General features: G+C 37.3%; 1 protein-coding gene across 1 annotated transcript in view; it reads left to right on the forward strand.

Moving 5' to 3' along the window:
- The window catches only part of GRID1 (glutamate receptor, ionotropic, delta 1), a 525,592-nt gene that overhangs the window by 91,269 nt on the left and 412,179 nt on the right, over positions 1-22,144 (forward strand). The window lies entirely within an intron of this gene.

The following is a 22,144-nucleotide window of genomic DNA, read 5'->3' on the forward strand; positions in this document are numbered from 1 at the left end:
CAGCTTGATTGCTTTTGAAACATTATAACACAACACAAATGTGGTGCCAGGTAACATGACTAATTCAACACAGTCTGATGTGTAATTAATGTAATACTTCACAATATGAATGCTTTTTATAAGAAATAAAAATGCAAGTGCAATTTTGTAAGATAATTAACAAGTAAAATAACATGAAAAGGTTGTCATTCAGCTGTTGCTCTTTGGAGCAAACAATGCTTTGTTCAAGACTTAGTAATGTATATCTCACATGCAGACCATGCAGTTGGTGCTTTGGGTAAAGGTAGTGAAGGAATTGATGGCAAAACTGAAAAAAAGGATGATAAATTTCTTTAGTTTGGAAAAGACAATTGGGCATTGTTTGAAGATAGCAAAAAAAGGTATTGCTGGAGTTTGTTATTTATAGCTAAGCATCTCCAGTATGCTGACATTTATGTGGAATGTCAGGTAAATAGAAAACCATTTATGCTTTTAACTAGTCCTTGGGATTTGGCAAGTGATTTGAAAAATATCTTGTAAAAATTAAAAAAAACCACCTTGAAATCAGAGTTTTATACAGGGGGGAAAAAGGAGTCTGTGTTCAGAATACAGTGTCTTGTTTGCTATATATTGTTAATTAGGCTCAATCTTCTGGTAAAAGGGATTATGTCAGTTCTCAACAACATCAAATTTGGCATTTCACTTAAAAAATTCCCAAACGTAAAAAAATCCTCTGAATTTTGACTTCCCTAAAGATGAAGGTCAAAACAGACCAAGAGAAAGGCTGTGTGTGGTGAGGAGAGGTTGGGGAAAGGCATTACGTACGGCTCCTGGAAATGACAAAAGCTCTGGTCAGATTGGATATTCTTTACTTCTCCTCATATTCATTATATGCGATGTGAAGCATGGATGAGACTTGGAAAGGCCTCCAGAAGGGAAAATGCCCATGATCTTTCTCAATCTCTGCAGACCTTACCTGAAAACAGCTGTCCAGCTCCTTGCACCGTTACTGATGTAGTAACCTCTGTGACTGTGGGACTACTGTGGGAAGAAAAGGAGGACTGGGCACCATGGTAGTATCACTGACACTGTACACTTCACCTCGGACTCGAGAACTGTTTTTATCCTAAATCCTGACATGCAAATGTTCTTCTCAGTCTTTGCCTAGTACCATAAAGCATCCAATTTCAGGGCAGACTTCTGTTCTCATGAGTTACTTCCATGTCGTAAGAGTGCATTTCTTCAAATACTGGTAAACACGGGCATCGCATGCAAATTTGAATAGCTGGTCACAGATCAAACTTACCTTCTAACAGTGCAGCAGACTGCTTTGAAGTGCTCAAGGGAATTCAGAGAAAAGGTTCTCTTTTCTATTTTAAACTCGAGCAGTTTCAAATAAAGCAGCCCAAGTGTGTGGGAACACTGGGTAATCCCTAGAACTGTAGAAATGGTAGTAAATTTTAAAACGGAGTGCACCTACAGGATAGTCACATTAATATAGCAAAACAAGGCCTGTGGTGGAAGGGGTGCTCTGGCTATCGTTGTCTCAAAGACTATGCCCAGCTAATTAATATTTAGAAATTACTTATTCAGACATATTAAAAATGCTGGGCTCTGGATCCAACATAGGATTGATCAAGAAAAAAAACGCAAATACGTTTTTACATTTGTGTTTGCCTGTGAGTGTCCCTAAATGAATGCTGGGAAGCAGGGATTCTCTTCCCTTTCCCAAGGACTCCCGTCTTGTTTCTGTTTGGCAGTCGAGCAGTTACAGTCATTTGCAAACAAATTTCTCCTCTGCTACAGGTCTTAGGTCAGCAAAGCCCAGAGTTCAGCTGAAATTAGTAAGGCTTAGAGATACAACTAAATGAAATGCTCTCCTGGGTGTTTTGCTGGCTACGGTGTGTTCTAATCACTTGCAGTGTCTGTGTGCCACATTCCCATTTTAGATGGTACGTACCAGTATCTTTTTTTTGTTTGTTTCTTGGAGTGTACCTGTGTCCTGGCAAGGGTCCTGCTGTACCACCCGCACTCATACTGCCCTGTTGCACTCAAAATATGGTGAGTTCTTCTTACAGCTGCATGGGAGAATGGCACTCAAAATATGGTGAGTTCTTCTTACAGGTGCCAAAGCAGGTTGTTGTACTGTGGAGCTGGCTGAATATACAAGTGTTTTGGGAGCCCAGGAGTTCATGGCCGTGTAATAGCACTTGGCTGGACAGCAACTACATAAATAGTAACATGAAAGAAGGATTCATAGTCTGCCCCTCTTAGAGGCTGTGTGGTCCTGCATCTCACTGAGGGTTTGCCTTGCTGTCCAGCCCCAAGTGCTTTCCAGCTGAAGAAATCTGTATGGTTATTGTCTGCTTTTTGTTCTGTGAATAAATTAACAATCACAGTTACTTATATACTTATTCTGGCGTCTTCAATACATGAGCATGCGGGGTGAGATTTTGCGCGCGTGTATGTAGTCAGGAGAAAAATAGCTCTAAAGTGAGAGGGATGTTATTTTGGTGAAACATCTGTCTTTCTCTATTAGCATTTATACTGAATAGCAAACCTTAGAAAAATCATTTAACTACCTTTAACTCTATATTTTCACAGTTAGCAAAGAGCGCAACATCTGATTTTTGCCTTATACCATTCATCCCTCCTGCGTCTTGCGTAGAATTTAAATGCACCTCATTACTCTTCTCAGTTATTTTCTAGAATGTCTTAATTTATTTCCCATTCATTCTCCCCTGTGGCCTCCAAAGAAAAGAAAATAGAAGGGGCAGACAAATTGGAAAGTAAGAAAATACTTTGTGTCAGCTTTTCTGATTGTGTCAGGTGCACTGCAGAAAAAAATAATCTACTTCATTATCTCCTCATTGAAGTGGAATACTAAGCAATATCAAGGACTGGAAGAACAGCATTTGACAAATACAGGATGCTACTGACAGTTCACTTTTTAAAGTGATCATTATTTTTTAATAGCAGCTTGCGATCAGCGATTGTTTTAAATGGTTAAGCCTCTAAGAACACTAGGTTACTACTTATGCCCTAGGAAAGGAGACATCAGTGATCTGTCCGCTTGTACTCCCCCTTAAAAAAAAGAAAAAAATGTGTTAAAATATCTTTTCAGGATCAGACAGAGCAAAAAAAGTCTTTCTGATGTAACTTGTTCACTTAGAGAACGATGATAAGAATTTCTGTTATTCTAACAGTTCTTCTTCCTTATGCTCTATTTTTCTGCCTGGACCAAATTTTTCCCGTGTTTGTATTCATTAGTACATGAGAAGTAGAGAGCACAGTAGTACTAAAGCAACTTACATAGGATGGATTAGGCAACCTCAAAAATAAATGTGCAGATATCATCAGGAATATTTCTGCTTAAGACAGGTTTGTGGTTTTTTTTTACCCTATGAAGAACATTAACTTTCCCTCTGGCCTAAAATCAATAGAAATCTTCATCTCTAGAAAAAGTAATGTAGACCACCTTACTGCTTTTTGCTATGTTCTGAGCTAAATGTGAACTCAAGAGCTCTGTCTTGCCCATTTATCTCTTCTGTTTTCTTCAGCAAGGTTCTAACAGGAGTAGCCTTGGTTGAATCAGGAGATTTAGGCAGGTGACAATCCACCTTCTCAGATATGTTCTGATTTTCAATTTAGTTTCTTGTTTTCAGTACTCAGGGATGCAGATCTTGGAAAACTCACTTTCACCTTTAAGGCACATTACTAAGGAGTAAGGTTTTCAGAGAGCTTAGTACCCAGCATGTGATACTAACAGCTGAAGGCACGTAATTAGTGTTGGAAGACTCCTTTGCGTTTTTTTTTTTTTTTTTAAAAAAAAACCAAAACACAAACATAACAAAACAAACACAAAAGCCTGCCTACTTTATCCAGCACTGGGAAAGAAGACTTGAACCCATTTTTTAAAAATTCTGATCACGCTTTTTCTGTAACCTGGTATCATGTGGTTGTTAAATGGAGCACCTGTGTAAATTTTCTGTGGGGCAATGGTATGCAATTGAATTTCCCAGGATGGTATTTTTGTGTGACAGACAGTGACTGTCCCTAAATGGTTTCTGTAGACAGCAGGCAGAGCAAAAGCCATGCAATTGTAGACAATGTTAGAAGTCATCTTGATGCTTGGGATTGAAGAATGTGTCTTTTTGCATGGAGGTGGACATTCCTTCACTGCCTGCACACCTGTGATAACAATTACAGGTGGCTATGGTGTTTGGTCTTGCTGTTCCTTCATGGATCATAGTTCTTCTACAGCTGAGCAATGTGCTTCAGGAAAACCTTAGAAAGGGGAAAAAAAAAAGATTTGAGTGATGCTCTTGCTGGGTTTGTGTGTCTGTCTGTGCCTGCTTTCCACTTAACAGAGTGGACAAGCAGCTGTCGATGTGCCAGCCAAGGATTGTCTGTTAGTGACCCTCTGGGGATGTGTAGCCTTAGATCCAGAGCCCATGTGCCCTCAATCGTGTCACAGGGACCAAGCTGGAGCTGCCACTTTTTGTTTGTGAGTGGGAGTTAAAACAGAGCCCAATGTTACATCGGTGAAGGTGCCAGCTGCCTCAGGAAAACATGAAGTATTTTTTTTAGTCTTTAATGTGCCTGATTGCTTATTTGGAGGGAGGGAGGGGGTTAGGAGAAAGAGAGGAGGTTGAAGCTTTCCTCCTGTTTTACCTGTTCAATTATACTTCACATTGCTTTGTGTTCTTCACCAAAAAAGTTAGTAAGTAGCAGTCAGTGGAGTGTCAGGGTGGTCCATTTACCACATATGTGACTAGAAAGGAGTATAAAGATCCATATTTAAATCTAGTGCTTCTTGCTCTACATATGATGGTGATGATGATAATGATGTAAGTTACTTTATTATATAATGGGTAATGGTTATGGGCTGAGATCCCATTCTGCCCTTTCTTTAAAAATTGCCTAAAATTTATATCCTTTTGCATTTTGTCTAGTACGAGTTGCAGTCGTCAAGCTAAAAACTCTTCAGGTCTCTTTCTGAACTCTGGAAGAGGCCTTTATCTAAGATCACTTGAAAAAACAAACATTTATTGCTTAGGAAATATTCCTCCCTGTATCTACCCTCGAAGAAAAGATGTCTACCTCCTCCTTTGCAAGGTATACTTTGCCACAGTAAGAGGTGTTTACTTTCTCTACTTTAATACCAGCTTCACATGGCTTAATCCTTACTAATGACTGCAGCTTGGCTCTGTGCCATGAATCTACCTGTGTCTGTAGACTTCAAAAAAACCAAACTGGGAAGAATATTGGAAATCTAGCCAGAAAAACCCTCTTTAACTTCTTTGGCAGAGTGCCTGGAAAGGAAGAGAGAACACAGAATCAAAATAAATTACAGGATTCAGAAGTGCATTAAATTAGCCCTAAGAAATTGCTTTCCCCTTGTATTAGTGACTAGTGATAATTTGAAACACTTCAGCCCTGGTCACTTTGTTATTTTAAAAGAAATGGAAATAGAGATTTAAGAACAAAAAGCTTGAGTAATAGGTCCAATGGTTACATTTCAAAGTAGTAATATAAATCCAAATCTTTTGGTTAAGAGGAGACACCTACTGAAGAGTTAATTTTAAAAAGAGTAAGAAAAATCATAGGATAATTTAGTCTTGCAGGAATTTCTGGAGGTCTTCTTGTCAATCCCCTTTTCAGAGCAGGGTCTGTGGAGACAAGGTTGCTCAAGACCTTGTCAAGTTAAATTTTTAGTATTTCCAAGGCTGCAGAATCTACAACACAGGTGAGTTTTAGAGGATTAGGCACACATTTCTCAGCACAGATCAGAGAGAGAAGAGTTTTGAACCACAGCTTGCTCACAATTTTTATAGGTGCCTTCCTAAACAGGATTTTATGACAGGAGTGCATTTTAGTTGGTTGTTTTTGTTTCCCCTCCCGCCCCCAGTTAATAAATACTATAGGTCTGTCTCTGTGAAGTTCAAATTGCAGATGTTCATTGTTTAAATCAATATTGTTTGGCCATTGTTCAAATGGTCCTATCATGTTATTTGTCTTCTCTGAATATTAGGAATTGCCCTAAAGGGGTTATGTAGGTTTAATGTAAAGTGAACACTAATAGTCAGTGTATGTGAACTGACTCATCCATGAAAATCTGATCAGGTTATTTGGCTGCTGTGCTAATCAACTTCAAAAATAATTATAGCTAGGAGTTTGAAGCTTGCCTAGTACAAGCACATGCAACACAAGAGCTATTGCAGAGCTATTTTGGATGCAAAGATCTTTCCACTATGTTAGACTGCAAATTCACTTTTTGTTCAAAAAGTTGACCATATCTATAAAGTAGGAAAAATAATTCAGAAAGGACAATAATTACTCTACTTTTCTCCATGGCTCAGTGGGAAAAAAGACTGTATTTACAATAAAAAATCCTTTATAAAGTCTGCAGCACAAAGAGGATCTCCTCATTTCCTGTAGGTGAAGATTATCCTTTGTTTATTGTGCAAATGTATAATCCCAAAGGTAAGGATTTGCTACAGAAAGTGAAATATTCACCTCAAAGTAATAAATGAAAGGGTCATCACTCCTCACGGTTTTTATGCAGTCAATAATCTTGGATTCATTTATAACTACCAGAGTCAACTTCTTTTTGTTTGTGCTTTGCTTGTCAGTAAATGCTTAATTGAAGAGAATTTCTAAGGATGTACCATAAAGGCTTTTTAAATGTAATATTAAACTTTTGTTCCATTGGAACCTCATAAAGTCCAAGGGGAACAGTTTTGAAAAGGGCGTTCTTTGGTTCTTGCCTGCTGTCCTGAGTATCAGAATTATGCTTCATTATTTATTTATTTGTTTGTTTGTTTGTTGTATCCTATACATATTTCACTGGCTGTGTCCTTCAGAGGTGTCCTTCAGGATTTGTTTTCCAACATCTATCTCTTTATCTTCCTTGATGGCTTTATCATAAGGGAAAGAAGATAGAATCTGTTTTCCAGGAGATGTCTGGATCAGCATCCTGTTGTCTTAGAAGTCGGAAATGTACTGAGTAATGAATGCAGTGACACAGTGGAAGAGGCAGAGGAGTGGAGGTTATAACTTTTTTTGAGCAGAAAGGAATAGCGTAGACAAGCCCGTTAGTACTAGTGCTTAGAAATGAGTCTCAAGGGAGTAATTCAAAGGAAGTCTTTGAAAAGAAAGGTGGCACTTTCCCCTATAGTGCATAATTGGTTCTCTGTCACATCAGAGAGGACGAGTAAATGATGAGACCTTACTTCAGGAAGGTCACAGGCTGAGGGATCCCTAGTTATTTATCAAAGATATCACTTTGGTACAACTATGAATTAGAATCATTATAGTTATTATAGGACACTTCTTATACCCTATAGGATTTTTTTATAATACATGCTATAATTTATTTTATTTTGCTTTTTGGGGGTGTTTTGCACAGAACGGTGCTAGTAATTTCTGCAGCTTGCTGCCTTTGTATCTATGAGGTATTGGCATATGCCAATGAAACACAAGATAGACTGTGGCTTTCTGAAGGTGCAGGAAGATGTGTGGAGCAGAGCAGAAAGTGGCAACTCGGTTTCCCGTGTCCCAGGTTGGAATGCTAACTCCCCAATATGTCTGCTTTTGAGATCGTAAAAGAGTCTGGTTGGTTGGGTTTAAACAAGTTGGCTTAGACACTGGTAACAATTTCGATGGCAGAATGAATTTCAGTGCAGTCCAGATTACTCTGTCATCTCTGTGGGTTATATCCAAGACTACCGAGCTTTATGAAAACTTGCTTTCATATTCCTAGTGTAGCTAATGTAAAAGCAGTTTTAGGGTCTACCCACTACACTAAAGTCCGTTGTACAAGCATACCCTATTGTATAAATGTACTCTGTTCTGTGGAGTGAGAAAGCATGCTTTTGTAGGTTACGTTTTCCTAACTTACTGAGTTAAGTTCAGGGCTTGATAGTTCAACCAGAATCTCCCAGTTCTTCCATAGATACAGGGATGTGTGATATTGGTCAGGTTACTTACTGTGCCCTGCAGTTTTGCTTCTGTAAAGTGGAGGCAGCGTTTCCTTGCCTCTGAACGGTGCCACAAGAACAAATTCATGTCTGTTAAGTGCTAAGAGCTGGGGGGAAAGACAGTCATAAAAATACACATTTTACTTTAGACCTCTGAGGCTTTGCAGCTTTGTAACAGCCCAGACTGTTTGATTACTGTTAAATAGAAAATGAATATTGTACAATGTCTACATCCTGTCAATGCTTAGGAATGCAATTCTGGGAGAAAGTAAGGAAAGATGAAAGTTTGATATTTCTTCTGCTTATTGTTTTGAAACAGAAAAATAAATCTGTTATTATACCTTATAAGTAGTCTGTTACTGACTTCTACAGCAAGGTTGGAGCCTGCTCTGTGTCTGTCACTGGTGTGATTTTGCAGAACTCAAAAATAATGTTATCAAATAAATATATTGATGAGTTTTCTACCTTTCATGAAATCTTTATCATTATATGTTGTTGCCTACAATTCTTTGTTTCTTCTGCTACCATAAAAGGAGCCACAAAAGTTTGGAGTGAGTACAGTGCCATTCCTAATATGAGTTGAACATGAATGTGCGTTGGCCAGAAGGCTGTATGCGTGCACTGACACATACACACACAAATGGACAGATACACGTGTCCAAGGAACAGGATTTTAATTGAGGAATACTCTGCAGCCAGGAGTTAAGGTTATGTGACATTTGGTGCCTATTTGACTTGGAATAACTTAAAATTAAAACAATTTTGGAACCCCCTTCGCCCTACCTCAGTTAGCTAACGGCTCCAGGAACTGGGATTCGCAGACCACCTTGTTTTAGAACAGAGTAAACAATCATTTAAAGGATTAGAGAATAGACAGATTTTCTTTCCCTTAGGTGTTGTTATAGATAATCTTTCTGGAGTCCAAAACCATTACAGAAGTGATGGAAAAAATGATCTGTGGCTGGATGGCTGAAATGATTGATGAGAATATAGGATATTTCATGCTTCTCTCATTTTTTAGTCCAGAGCAGGTAAAAGGCTTACGCTCTGGCAATTGCTGAACAGTCTGTGCAAAATAAAGCAGTGCATGTTTTACAAAATCTAGAACCTTTGTGGAGAGTTTAGATTATGTTTTAAAGCTACTTAGTAATACAAATATTTACTGTAACATCAATGAGTGAGGGTAATTCTTATCGTCAGACTTTTAGAATTAAGAAAGATTAGTCTGAAATTGGAAAGGAACCACTAGAATACATTATGAAAAAATACAATTTCTAACAACAGAGACTTAATAAACTACAGAACTTGGAGAAGAGCTTAAAATAAGACAGAACTTCTGATGTTTTATGAGGAAATATTTTCTCACTCTCCCAAGAGACTGAGTTAGTTCATTCAGGAAGCTTTTTCATGCTTCATCAACAGATCTGTGACACTTGTTTTGTTATCAGCTTTGTGTTTTTCTAAGCTCCACTGAGGAGAATGTTACATCTGAAAACTCATCTTTCATTACAATTTTTGTGCATTATCCTATGTAATGCATTCATTAACCCATAATACAAGATGCAAATTAATAAACTAGCCCATCACAGAGCACAAAAATAACAGATCTCTGTTTTACAAGCCCAGTGTTTGTAAAGTCTGCCAGCATAGGCACTCAGATCAGATTTCTGTGCTGAGTTGTAATGAATTGCCAAGTAGTTGTGTAATTAAGCAGATTCAGCAGTAAAGTTTAGATCATGGTTGGTTGGCTTTATTATTTTTCCTTAATTACTAAGGTCAGAGTCAGAAAAACTTGTGAGTGGATGTGATATGTTTTGCCCTAGAGGTATCCTTCAAAATTGCCCACTGTTTGCCTTTTCCATATGTTTCCTTCCTGTCCAAGGAGGTGTAGTTGAGTATGTTTCCTCAGAAATTCACCCTGCAATGATTTGGGTTTTTCTTCTCCCTGGAATGGTATGGGGAAATTTAAATCTTGGACTTTTACGAATGGATGAAAGTATATTTTTCATTTCTATGCCTTTTGCCTTGATGTCAATGTTTGAAAGCAAGAAAAAACTCTATTAGCTTAATAGGTTTGAAAATGAAAAATGCCCCAAAACAGATATCTGAACTGGAGTTGAAAGCCTTCTAATTACCCGGGCAAGAGCAGAAATTATGCTTCATGAATCATTCAGAACAAGCATGCATATAATCTGCTTCTTGATTATACTTTTCAGTTGATATGCTGGAAACACCCTCCTTCCTCAGCTCATTTTATCAGTGATGAGTTTGCCTGCCAGAACCAGAGCAGAGCTGCTCCTTCCTTCCTGGCTCTGAAAGGTTCATCTTTATTGGTTTGATTCTTTAATCATGGCACATCTGCAGTTTTTTAATGGAAAGGAAACATGTCATCTTAGATGTTAAAGTGATGCACAAATATATCACTATTGATTTTCAGTGAGCAAACCCTTTAATTTAGCATATTTATATTTATATGAAGTGAATTTGAACTTTTGCTCTACTTAATTTGGTGGTAGCCTAATTACACAGTTCAATACACTCTAATAATACAGGACATAGAAGATTTTTCTTTGTGATTTAGCTGGCAGCAGACAGTAATCTTTGTGGTTGTTATCAGAGAAAGACATCTGAATCTATAGCAGTATTTGTCTTTTCCTGGCACTCAATTCCTGCTTTCTCTGTGTGTCAGAGTTTTGTTTATCGTTTCCAGTTGTTCTGGGCTCCTAACATTCATCTTCATTTCTGTGGTTTTTTCCTTTCCTCTGTGACTCACAGCAATAACTTATTTTCCTCTTAGGTTGGTAAACAACACACTGATGTATATTCTGAATCTGGTGTAGGACATTTCTGTTAGGTCAGAAGGAATGACTCAGCTTTCTTTAGCCAGCAAGTGGTCAGTTGCCGAGTCACTTTGGCAAATGTCTGTTTTATGGTGAACTGTGATGAATCTGATGGTATTTAAGGAACTCCTGAATAAAATTACTGCTCGCTTTGAATGCTTTACAGGCTGATACAAGCACAACTGGAGGGAGAAAAAGTATGTTTAAACAGTGACCTTGATCATTTAAGAGCATATTCTGTGATAGAAAAAAAAAGTGGTTGCCATTCCATTGTGGGAAGTTATCTAATAAACTGAATTTATCCTTGGCATAGCTGCTGAATAGGTAAATCAGTAATAAAATGGTCTTGCTTTGCTTTATTACTGTACTTCATATATATATATATATAAATTTATGGAAAAATTCCCCACTTGTTTTGCATGTGTGCATATTTTCTTGATTTGTGGTATAGAATGCTATTTTAGACTGCATAATAAATGCATCCTTTACTAATAAACCTGGACTGCTAATTACTGCAATACAATTTCCCCCCGTTCCTCCTTTCTTTGTCTAGTGACTAAAATGTGATGAATCCAAGTCATCAGTCATCATCGCATAAACCTGTTATGATATCATTTTGTGTTTCTATTCTGCTGTTTCTGCTAATATGCTTTAGATGAAGACCTTAATAACAACAGAAATTAAAATAAGGGGAATAACACTGACTTCTAGAGACAGATGGTGTTAATTGATTTCATTTTTCCCCTTCACTTGCTTTCTTAAACAGGAAGACAATAATCCTTCCTTATCAGAACAGCATTTTGCTTGTCACTGATATTTAGAGAGGTTAGTCTTAAAGCCCTCTATGTTTTAAGATTGTAAATAGGATAATGCTGTAAGCATACAACTTTAATACGTGAAGATTGGCAGGACTAATCAGATAAGTAAGAATGTGCTTTTTATGCATGCACAACTTCCACTTGCTTTTCTGCCTTTTCAATGTTTTTTTTTTCAGTTGTTTTTTTTTCTTTTTTCTTTTTTTTTTTTAATACTGCAGGGGCCTATGCTACTATCAACTCAAAGTGATTTAGTTATAGTCAGTCAGACTTCGTGGGAAAGCTAACCTGCTAGACATGACAAACAAATTTAAATAGAGCAAGGACTATTTTTTCATAAAAAATTAGGTTTTTTTGTCAAACAAGAATTGGAGGATATGCATGGATTCAGGTTAGGAGAACTGGTAGAGTCAATCTAACTAATTAAGCCAAAGCTGTGCCATGATCCTGACTTTTTCCTAATTCTTTTTTTCTTCTTTATTAAACAAAGTAAATAATTCCTAAAGAGAAAATGTAAATTTGTACTTGGATATGTTTCTAAATCTGTGGCTAGTTTATTTGGTCTCTATACCAAGAATTTGGTATTTCTTTCCTTGCAAATGGGTACTGGAAAGGAAGTGTCATCTCACGTATATAATGTTGGATGCAGCAAACTGTCTTTACTGGCATCTGTTCCTCTTGCAAGAGCTTCTTGTTTTAAAGGAGTAAGCTCACGTTACCTCATACTTTAGAGAGCATGTTGAAAAGCATTTTAGGAAATCTTTGGTATATCACACCGTTTCTGATGCCTCATACCCTTTCTGAATTACTGTTCATTCCTGAAAGATTTGCAGAACACTTCACAGGGTTTTGCCATTCACACTTCACACACGTTTACCCTTCTGGCTAACCCAGTAACCGCTTGCTTCATTTTCATACCTCTTCAGCGACACCCCTATCGAACAAAACTGAAAAAAAAAAAAAGTGGAAAAAAATAAATAAGGTGAAAGTGATGAAGCAAATCTGTTTGATTGAGTAAGGGCAGCAAGGACCACCTAATCAAGTATAAAATAGCCCCAGAGCACTGGGAGTGTCAAGGAACATCTTATGATGTCCTCTTCTAAAGTATGTCTATGAAATCCCGACAGCAGAAATCTATTATAGGATATAAGGAGTATTCTTTTGCAGTGAGATACTACAAGGTAAATATAGTAGTGGCCTGATCACAGAAATCTCCAATCTTTAGATTTAGATTTCCAGAACTACATGTAACCTTTCTGGGTATATGTTTTGTCTATTCTTAATCTCATACAAGTGAATGAATATGTAAAATAAAACCAGCATTGCTTGACTGAGAGCTAGTGAATTCTTATAGATTGGGGAAGTTAAAACGCAGTGACTGATTTTGTTTAAAATAGTTACATGGATAATGCAGTATTTCCTTCTGGGTTTCCTTCCACCTTTTTGCTTCTTCATGTCAAACATTTGTTTCATCATGTCTTTTGCTGGCTCTTACACCTTGTGAATTATCTTTGCCAGGAATTGTCATTTATTTTATTTCTGTGCAGGGTCGAGCACAAAGAGGACCCAACCTTGTCAAATCTCTGGTTGCAAACAGTAATATTAATAATTAAAGATGGCACGGGAAAATTAGATTGAGACTCGAGTTTGTATGAAACATAATATTGAATGTAATAAAAGAGAGTCTTTAACATATAAATGGGTTTGAGAAGATACAGAGTAATCAAATTCAACTGCATTTTTTTAGTACTTTTTCATGTCATGTCTCCCAAGGTGCTTTACAGCACAATAATCATGATTAACTCTGGATTTAATCAGTGAACTAGTGCAGTAATCCACAAAGTGGGACAATAAGGTAGAAGGGCTTGATATTGGTGAGGACCCTAGTGGCCATGTTATAATTTGTGAAGAGATGATAGTGAAGCCCATAAAGTCAGGGCGTGACAGGGTACACGGGTAATCAAGTCAGTATTTCAGAGAAACCGTTGGAAGAAAAGTCCGCAAACATTTCTTAGATAACATAATAATTTGAGGATGTGAGGTTTGGGATGCATGCTTTGTTTTAGGATGATAATGACAAATCATAAGAGGAATTTATACCACATTTTCTGAGTTGCTTCAGTTTTGCTTTCATAAATGTTTGTAAGTGCAAATATCTCTCAAACGTGAACTCTGTGAATTGCAAGTACTGGTTTCTTGGCAACCACATCAGGACTTTGCTATTTGCAGCTAGAAAGGAGGGTGCGTTTTCAAACAGACTGTGATTTAGAGATTTTGTTGGCATTGATGATAATGGAGGTTTATGGCTTGTGTTTTTAATTATTTTTAATCTTGCATATTCATTCCTCAGACTCCTAAGTGCCATACACCATCGATGTGCTGAGTACCAAAGTAATCTTGAAGTACCTAGGTAGTGAAAACCTGGGTAGTCTTTCCTGGTTATTAGAAGACAATTCTTCTAAATACAAACCTTCCTTTTAAGGATGTTCCATCACCAGGTGAATTAAAAAAATCTACTTTTATTGTGTGTTTCGTATGGACAATGATGGGGACTGACTCTCTGTGTTACTGAGAGATTATGATGATAGGAGCTGAGGAGACAGTGTTCCTGTGTACACACCTTAGGAGAGGGGAAAGAGGTTGTTCAGGTATGGAAGAGAAGAGCCTGGAAGTGGTAAAGAGTATTTGATGCAGTGGTATGACCCAAGAAATTTCAGATATAGTTTTCCTCTTATTTCTGCCTCTCTCCTTAATCTCACTGCCTCAAATCTAGGGAAAGCATTCACTGTCTTGGATCTCTGTAAAGTACAGAGAAACTGATGGATGTCAGACAGAGCAAGCAATAATCCAGTTGCTAGGGTCCAGATGCCTGATATGCAAGAAGAACAAGTTCAAGTCTTAAATATTTTCTCTGCCATTCTATATGGTTTACATAAATTAGTATTTAAAAGTAGTAGTGTGGATGAAGCCTTTTAAGGCTTTTATTATGGTGAACAGTTAGAATGATTTATGTTAAGATTTTATTGCTTTCTGAGCAAATGAAATCTGTCATTATGAGAACTGTTTCTGATTTTGTAAGATATTGATTCTACTGCAGTTCAGGTGAAGAAACGAGGAAGGTCAGTGAAAGGAGAAAAATGAGACATTTTCATTCTCTTTTTGTGATTGTTGGTGATTGTTGGTGCATGGTGCAGGCATTTAGAACGCATGTTCTAAATGTGTGTTGGATCAAGGTTTTAAACTGTAGATTCTTAAGATTAGAGAGAGTTTTTAAATTCTACCATAAGGGATTTATACCCTACTTTGGATAAATGCTGGCTAGTACTAATAAAACAGCATAATTATCACGACTGCATCAAAGTTTATAATAAAGCTTCTCATTTTGTGGTGCCACAGTCTAAATGCCCTGGCATGTTTAACAAATGTAAATGCATTGACCTTCCTATACCTTCAGAGAACAGATAATTTTCCTATAGATAAGCTGCTCGCAATAGAAGTTTCTAAAGCAGTTGCCAGGTCATTGTGGAGTCAGAGCGAGGAACCACATTTTGTTCTTCATTGCCTTGACCAACCTTTCTTCTCTACCCACCTTTGCTGTCCTTTAGCCCTTTCTTTGGAGTTAGGCCCCTCAAAACATGTCAGTTATCTGATGGCAGTGGTGGTCCTTTTGTCTTTGTCCTTTTTTTTTTATCTTAACACATTTTTTTCTTGTGTGAAATGGGGTAAGCAGTGCTTATATAACCTTCAAGGGGTTAGTAGTGTTGTCTGGTTCAAAGATGCAGAACTTCCTGAGCCAGGGAACTGGGACTCCATATACATATCGACACCAGAAAGAAGACATTAATACCCCCTTCATACCTGGAACTTCTAATGTCTCCCTGGACTGCTGATGGATGCAGCCAATGCATCAAGTCTTTCTTAAGCTCACTCTGCATGAAGTCACATCTACCCATATATTTATTATTTATTACATGAAATATTTATTATTTTACTTGCTATTATTTTCAGAATCTCCTTACACAATTATTGAATTATGTATGCTTATGGGCATGCTAATTTGTGCAAAGATGAAGATGGTACAGTATAGATTTCAATTTTTTGAGCTCTACCCACATATGAAGAACAACATATCCAAATGAAGTATCTATTGTCTTAAAGCAAATGGTGTTACTTTTACTACTTCCCTCTGGAAAAGGGCCATGTTTTTGAGATGAAATCCAGCATCTCAAATGATTTTTTTATATTACTTGCATGTAGCAGGATTCATTTTCTCCATCATCTAATGGATTGTGTTTATTGAATCTGACAAACTCGAGAAACTGAGCTTTCAGATGTGGAGGGCAAATGACTGCCTGCATTTGTTTGGCATCATCGATTTATCAAGACTTTCATCTTGTGCAGAAAATTATATGTTGAACTTCCATTCCTTCATGAAAAATTCCATTATCTTTCTTAAATCTTTAAAAACTAGTATTGAGAAAAAAATGTTGTTTAGGAAAAACCACCAGAAATATTTTATAGAAATTGTATAGGGGTGCTATAGAGTAAATGAGTGGTTATTGCCTTTCTGTTCGTTATTTTGATGCAGTGGAGAGGGAGAATATGACTTTCTTAAGGAAATAATAGCCTTGATACTGCTTTTAGCAAGGTCAGTAGCAAAACTTCTGTGGTTTTGCCTCTCAAAGTTATGGATACTCAGCTGTTTGGGCTAAAGAAAGATATTTTCTTCTTTTGAGAAGAGATTTTGCATCTGCAGCAGTTCTTCTGGTTGAACTGTCTGGCTGGTGGTGAAAAGACTGATTGCTACTGTCACTGTGGGACAGAAACCTGCATTTTTTCTCCTGACGCTCTCCTTTCCAAATGCTGTGGAATATCGCAGCTCCCCGGCAGGAAAACCGACCTTGTTGCACTGAAATCAATGGGGAGAATTACCACTGACTTCAACAGGAGCAGGGTCAAGCCCAGAGTTTGACAACCCTTTTAGCAGATACCTTGAATCTAGCACTGGGGTTTTTTTTTAAGACTTTTATCAGCTTTATGCATGCCATAGATGTGCAGGACAGTTATGGAGCCTGTTTAGGGGCCAGTAGAGGACTCTAGTTGGAGGGTGGAGCAGTGGGCAGGTGAGGGCTTAACGATTAGTAAGGGAAGGCAGCTGTGAGTGAGCCTTGGAAAGGGAATTTGCAACACCTGGGTGGAGGTGGCCTTGCTGGGGACAGGAAATAGGGTGTGCTCCAGGGAGGAGGTGGTGTGTGGAAGATCTGCTTTTGAACAGCTCTCAGTTAGGATTTCTGCGTTTTAGAAGTTGATGGTATGGCTCATCTACACAGGTAACAAATAAGGCTTATTTGTTTGCTTTTTTGACTCAGTTTTGCTTATTGTCAGTGTACATATTTGTCTGTGTTTGGGAGTCTGTTGCACATTTGTGACCTAGGCAAGGCATAAATCCTTTCCAGGGTTACCCTAGAGTGAGAAGATCAATGTGTACTTGGGGGTACAAAGAAATCAAACGTAAGCTACAAAACTAAGAGAAATCTATCTGTGCTTCAGACCTAGCAACCCCTTTGGGCAGGGAGCTATTGGATTGCTACTTATCTGTTATTTAGGTATGTTGGGCATCTGGGAATCATGGGCAGATAACTGCTGTGCCTGCAAAAAACAGCTTTATTGCATGTTCAGTGATGGTATGTAATATTTTAAGGTATATTTCATTAGATTTGCATGTTGATTGATTTAGTGCAGCTTGGCTTTTGTATTGGCTCTTCATTGTTAGTAAACTAGAATGAGATTAAGATTTTTGTGTTTTAAGTTACGGAGTTCAAATGAATGATACAAATTGTGAAAGATGTATACCAGGAATTACTTTGGACTTGCTTATCTGGTTTTATGCTGGGTGGTAGATATTGCACCCTGTACTCTGTGGTTTGATTCTCTCCTACTTGTTTTCTGAAACCCTTTTCATCTGTGAAAAGAGTGTGTAAAAGGCAAGCAGCAGTCTTCCTCTTAATGGTGCCATGGATGTAAGAAAGGATAAAAGTTGCAACAAGACAATGTATTGGTATGCATGGTGTTCTTTTTTTTTTTTTTTTTTTTTTTTATCCCCTTTAGAAAATTAGAGCATGTGTAATTAGGAGGGTGATTGGAAAAACTTGACTATGCGCTTGCTAGGTTAGTACTAGGAGATGAAGACCAAATTTCTTCAAGCACCAGCTGAATCGTGTTGTGGTTTATAATTAGCTACACCTCTCACATTTTAACAGGTACTTCATTTTTATTCTTTCTTTCCTAGATAAGCTATTTGTACAAATTACAGGAGTTTGAAATAAAACAAGGTGTGCACGCCAGGGCTTTAATTGCTAACTGTTAGTAAACAGTTTTCTGCATTAACTTACTGTAAAGGCTGCTGAGTAACTGTGCTGTGCTTTAGTTTGCTTTTGTTTGGGGGAACTATTTCACCTTTTGTGAATGCTAATGGCACATTTTGAATTATGAGGATTTATTTCAGAGGCTGCAAAAACTGTGAGACATCTATCAGTTGGGAGGGAGCTTAGTGTTCTTAAACTACCAGTGTGTAAATGAACTCTTAGATTGTATTTTTTGAGCTCTGTGAAGTGCTGTATTGTGCACGTTTCCAGCTGTGAAGGATTACTGTTGATCCCAGTAGCTCATCTAGAGAGAGGTTTTTATTTTAACTCACGCTTTGAATGACTGATTCATGTCTCGATGGTGTACGTACATAAACTTAATCCATTGATTACTTTATTTCCTACTATTCATGGGTACTGCTTATACAATGCTGTATCAACCATAAACTTTCATCACTGTCATCGCTGAAAGCTCTTATCTGGAGTGCTGCTAATAATGAGAAAGCTTATACCGTTGTTAACTGTCTCTGGTGTGGTAGAATGGGTTGCTTTACCTCCCAAAAATACATCTGGGAGGCGAAAAAGGGGAAATAACTTAATGAAATGGTGATGTCTACAAGCTGCCCTTGGGAACTCCAGCCAAGCCTTCAGCTCCTGATAAACTGAACCCATTCCTGCTTCAGACCCAGAGCAGAAATTGAGGTAGCTCCTCTAGCCTAAAATAAGCAGAAAGAAACTAAATTAGTTGAAATGCAGAAAGCAGTCTAATCCAGAGGTTTCTTCTTACTGCCTCAAGTACAAATGTGGAAACGATGCGTTTATTCAGATGTTATAAGGCATGCAAGAGATTTCTGCTTCCTCTTTTCACTTTTGAATTCGATGACATACATTGTCACTGGCAGATATATGCAGAATTTCAAGGTTAAGCATCAGCTGTCACTGAGGCATACCACAGTCCAACTAGGGCAGTACATTAACAGTGGATTATTGGATATATGCCAGCACAAGAGGTTAGAGCTACTAGAAGCTGTGTCCTGTCCAGAACTTGGGGCATGACATGCTTGGTGCTTGTATAAACAAGTATTTTGTTTTTCCTACATGCTATATTGAATAACTGTAAAATTAATTATTTTTTCTTAATTAAAATTCATAGTTAAATCATATTTTTAATGTAAATTCATCATAAATTCATCAGGCCTTTTCTTCTGACGCTTAACAAGTCAGTCAAAAGTTGTATTCGGTGGTGAGCTGTATTCTGAACTGACAGATACCTAAAAATATGATTGATTTCAACCATGGAGCTAGCATTTCTCAAGGTTTTCTTGAACTGCATTATGCATGAGGGGAAAAATAATGAAGAGCTCCCTTTACTTTCTTGAAAAAATAAAACCAACAGTCAACTCACTATATTCCAAAGAATGCAGAAGTATGTAAGAGTTTTAATGGGAAAAAAATAATTTTTTTTGTAGGTAGAAGCTCTTGCTGATTTTTTTTTGTTGTTGTTGTTGTTGAAGATGTATCTATAGCAGTCTTAGTACATTTAAGTCTCAGTATACTTAGTAATTTTAGTGTTAGTATGCTTATACATATGCTTGTTTTAACTCTTTAGATAAAATCAAATAAATATTTTTGTTGGTTTTTTTTTGTTGTTGTTTCCAATCCATTTCAGATTGGTTACTGGCTTTTTGTAGAGGACTTGGGGGCAGAGGTCTGCACATGGAAGCTGGTATTTACCAGGCAAAGACTGATAGCAATTTACCTCATAAGTTTAAGCTCTTGACATAATAGTGTTTTCAAGTTAATCTTGGAGTGATTTTGTGTTTCAAAAAGTGAGAAATGGATCATGCATTGAAGAGCCAGGTGTAGTGTGTGTAGGGGCTCTAAGAACACCTGTGTTTTACCTGCCTTTGGACCAGCTGGGACTGAGTGTCTCCTTTGTATTTCTCTGCACAGGTGAAAGCTGTGACACTGTTTTGTTTCATGTACAAGGGAAGATAGAGATATCACACGCATTTTTCTCGGGTGACCTTCATAAAAAAAATTGAAATCACAACTTTAAGTGTCTGCGTGTGTATCTGTGAGCTTGAATCACTAGGTTAATTTTGAACCTGGTCCCTGCCCCACTTACCACCTTTTAGTTTGTGTCATGAAGCAATTTTAGACTGCATGAACTAGGCTTTTTCAGATGAAATGGAACTGGAAGATGCTCTCGGGAGCACACCTAACACTTATAAAAGACAGTTAATCCACAGCACTGAATTGGTGCTAGTCCCAAGTAAAACCCTGTAATCCTATTCTGTGAATGGTCATCAGCACCAGCTGTTTCACTGCTTTTGGTGTGAGATCTCCTCACATTGTGTTAAGTTACTTGCTAATATAAATAAAGCATAGGAATGATTTTTTTTATTATTATTTTGTGCAATTGAAAAGGAAAGGGTCATTTGGCGTTGTGTTAAGTTACTTGCTAATATAGATAAAGCATAGGAATGATTTTTTTTTTAAATTATTTTTGTGTGCAATTGAAAAGGAAAGGGTCATTTGGCACTAAGGTGAGGGATGAAGAAGTGTGAAGTATCTATTGAAGTGAACTGAAAGCATCAAAATAGAAGTTTCTCATTTGAATAAAACTATTTATATTTGGTTTTTTATTATTTTAATGAGGATAAATGAAAATCTTGCCTTTCTCACTATTCACAAAGGACAAGGGATGATTATGACAGCACTGCTCCATCAGACAATAGTTAGTGAAATGTGTAGGGTGCTTTCCTGAGATATGGGAGAAACGTCTTTTAATCTCTCCTTTGATGAGACTTAGACATCTCAACTCTTCCAGGAGCAAGGTAAATGCCAGCTTTGTAAGTGATTACAGGAGGGTTTATTTTGCTTTCAGTATTTCCCATGGAGGAATTCCACTTTGCATACAGTGCATTTACTAGACTAAGAAAGTGAGGGAGAATGGCTCAAGACCTCGATAATCGGTCCCAGGTCCTAGTCCCTGCTCCAGTCTTACAGTGCAAAAGTGCTTTAGCAATTTGCATTGTGTGTGTCATGTTCTTAATAATGAAGACTAATCTAATTGAGTGCCAGTTTCAGGACTGTGGTTATAAGAATATTTAGAGAAAGTTATCGTTTGAATTCCACAAGATTAAGTGAATGCAGGTGGGAGGGGGAGGAAGGAAAGTGAGGCCAGGTCTAAACTCAGTAATTAAGGTTGTGTGAATGTATCGCTTTCATCTTCTATTGTTCCAATTTTCTTCTTCATCACATTTTATGGATTCTTTTTAATCTGCCTCTTGGGTGTTATATATTTTCTGAGAGCTTGTTGTGGCATTGTGACTGTGGGGGAGAGTGTATAATTTCTCCTCTCCTGCCACTATTTATCCACAAAGATGAATTATGATTTTTGTACGTTGTTTCTAGTTTGAGAGCATGCCAGACCCTTTTATGGTTTGACATGCCTGGTATCCTTTCACTGTGGGGCTGGACTATACCTTTGGCAATGCCAAAAAGCTGTTTTCCCTCGGGGAAACGAGAATCCATCATACTGGAAAAATCATATGCATCCATGTTATTACCCTTTTTGTAGGTGTTTTCCAAGAGCGTTCATATCTTAATGTGAAAACTGTGAAGGGACTTCTAGATAAAAGTATTGTCAATCAAAATATAAAAGTATGTATCCTCACTAGAAGTTACAATAATGTATTTTCATGAATGATGCATTTTTGATGCAGAACTTAATTTTATTTTTTTTTTTGTCTCATAAGAAAGGATGTTATCAATTATTAGGGAAGTAAAATATGGAGTAGTGATTCCTGGGCAAAGTAATTCAATCTCCTTTCTTTAAAAGGGTTCCCTTTGTTTTTTTTTTTTTTTTTCTGACTAGCTTTTTTTTTTTCTTGCATGAGATACTGGATAACTCGAAATGTTTTCAGGCTTATGTCTTTTCAGAGGTGAAATGATTCTGAATAGCCAAAAGGGGGAATATATACCTCAGTTTACCTATTATATGTGCATGTGATCGAAGAAATTTAAATATAAATGTATGTATACACAGACAGAGTTAATTTTATAAATGTAAAGTTTAAGTCAATTTTGGTGAGAACTTGTAGCGTACACAACATAGTATATATCTCTACTTCATAATTACACTATGCTCTATGCTA

This window comes from Calidris pugnax, unplaced genomic scaffold, assembly GCF_001431845.1.
Source record: "Calidris pugnax isolate Ruff unplaced genomic scaffold, ASM143184v1 scaffold39, whole genome shotgun sequence".
Lineage (NCBI taxonomy): Eukaryota > Metazoa > Chordata > Aves > Charadriiformes > Scolopacidae > Calidris > Calidris pugnax.